Here is a 2,500-nt window from a genome sequence, read left to right on the forward strand (position 1 = left end):
GATGTACGATATAACGAATAAGTGGAAAGATATATGAATAAATAAGTAAATAGATAGATAGTTAATGTTCTGAATTACCATTTATACAAAACAAAGCATCAACGATCATAACAATAAGAAATGAAAAATGAATTATATATGATTTACATAAAACAAAGATACAAATAGGTAAATTAAAAAAGTAAATAAACAAATAAACAAAGCGATAGATAGGGAGATAGACAGACACACAAACAAATGAAATGGAAATACGAAAGACAGCATCATCAGTCACAATACTCCCCCCCCCCCCCAACTTTTACCCCAACCTCCCCTCACCCCCACCCCCACCCTTGCCTGTTTATGCTAAGAGTGAAATTGGATCTTGAAAAACTCTTTAAAAAAAAAAAAAAAAAACTTAAACCTCACTAACTGTAAATGACCGGGAGGTTTTCGCACAGTGAAAGCAGGTGATAGTGGATATTTTGTCGTTTGTTTTAGTTTTTTGTTATTATTTTTTTACTCGAATTCCTTTTTTTTCTTTTTCTTTCCTTTTCTTCGTTGTTTCTTTAATTTCGTTTGTCTGACTTTCTCTTTTTTTCATGTTTTTTTTATTATTCCTTTTTCTTTGTTTTCTGTATTTTTTCCTTTTTCTTTACTTTCTTTTTTCCTCCTCCTTTCTTTTTTTCCCGTGTTTCATACGGTTTTCGCTTTTTCTTTCTTCTTTTGCGTTTCTCTCTTCGGAAAGATATATTTGTTCGGTCTCTTGCTGTGGAATCTTCCTTTTCTAGATGTGCTTTTGTAATGTCGTTGCGATGAATATTACTGTGGACATTATTTTCATTTTCATATTTTAAAAATTATTTTCTAATTATGAGAATATCTATTAAATTTGTGTTTGTTTATATTCCTAGTATCAGCAATATTACCAAAACTTCAGCCATACTAAACTGTTTTTTTTCATTATCGTTATAATAGTGATATGATAATGTAGATGATTATGAGGATGATGATAATGATGATAATAATGATAACAATAATAATAATAATAATAATAATAATAGTAATAATAATAGTAATAGTAATAGTAATAATAATAATAATAATAATAATAATAATAATAATAATAATAATAATAATAATAATAATAATAATAATAATAATAATAATAGTAATAGTAATATTAATAGTAATAGCAATAATAATAATTATTATTATTATTGCCATTCTTATTATTATCATTGTTACTATTTTTTTTTAATATAAACTCATAATAATACTGATGATAATAATAGCAACAGTAATAATATTGATAATGATTATACTACTACTACTAATAATAATAATAACGTCATCATTAATACTGTTTATTATTATTATGATTATCGTTATTGTTAGTATCATATTTATTATTATCATTATTATTATCATTATTATTATTATTATTATTATCATTATTAATATTGTTATTATTGTTTTATTATTATTATTATTATTATTATTATTATTATTATTATTATTATTATTATTATTATTATTTTTATTATTATTACTATTATTATTGCTATTATTATTATCATTAATAGCAATAATGATAGTGGATTATTATAATTATTATCATTATTATCATTATTACTATTATTATTATTATTATTATTATTATTATTATTATCATATTTGTTGCTGTTGTTGTTGTTATTACTATTATTATCTTATTTCCATTATCATTATCATTATCATTATCATTATCATTATCATTATTATTATTAATATTATCATCATTAGTATTAGTATTACGACCACCATTATCATTATTATCATTATTATCATCTTTATCATCATTACCTACAGCATCATCATCATCATCATTGCTCTATCCTAATCCTGATGATTATCATCGTTACTCTCATGTGTTTTACCATCACCTTTTTTATTTAACTTACTAACATCATTCCCATTATCATCATTATATAACAATAACTACCATTAATATAAGCTTTACAGTTAGCGTCCGTTCTTTCCTCTTTAAAAAAAAAAAAAAAAAAAAAAGCGAGGGAAAAATACGTCGCTTAAAAAAAAATTAATTAGAGGACCAATTCCAAAATCTGCTGACCTAAAAATAAAATGCACCCTGTTAGCCGTTAACCTGAGCTTCCCGGAGTAAAGGTGAGATGGGGAAGGAAAGAGAGAAAGAGAGAGAGAGGAGATAGAGAGAGAGAGGGAGAGATTGAGAGAGGAGAGAGTCGAGGAGAGGAGAGGGGGGAGAGTGAGAGTGGGAGAGGATAGAGAGAGAGAGGGAGAGAGAAGAGAGAGAGAGAGTGGGAGGAGGGGATGGGGGGAGGGAGGGGGGAAAGGGAAGGGGGGAGGGAGAGGAGGGAGAGAGGGAGCGGAAATGAGGAGAGAGGGAAAGGGGAAAAAGAGGGGTAGAGAGAGAGGGGGGAAAAAGGAGGGGGAGAGAGAAGAGGAGGGAGAGAGGGAGAGGAGAGAGAGAGAGAGGGAAGGAGGGAGAGGAGAGAGAGTT

This window comes from Penaeus chinensis, chromosome 33 (genome assembly GCF_019202785.1).
Source record: "Penaeus chinensis breed Huanghai No. 1 chromosome 33, ASM1920278v2, whole genome shotgun sequence".
Classification (NCBI taxonomy): domain Eukaryota; kingdom Metazoa; phylum Arthropoda; class Malacostraca; order Decapoda; family Penaeidae; genus Penaeus; species Penaeus chinensis.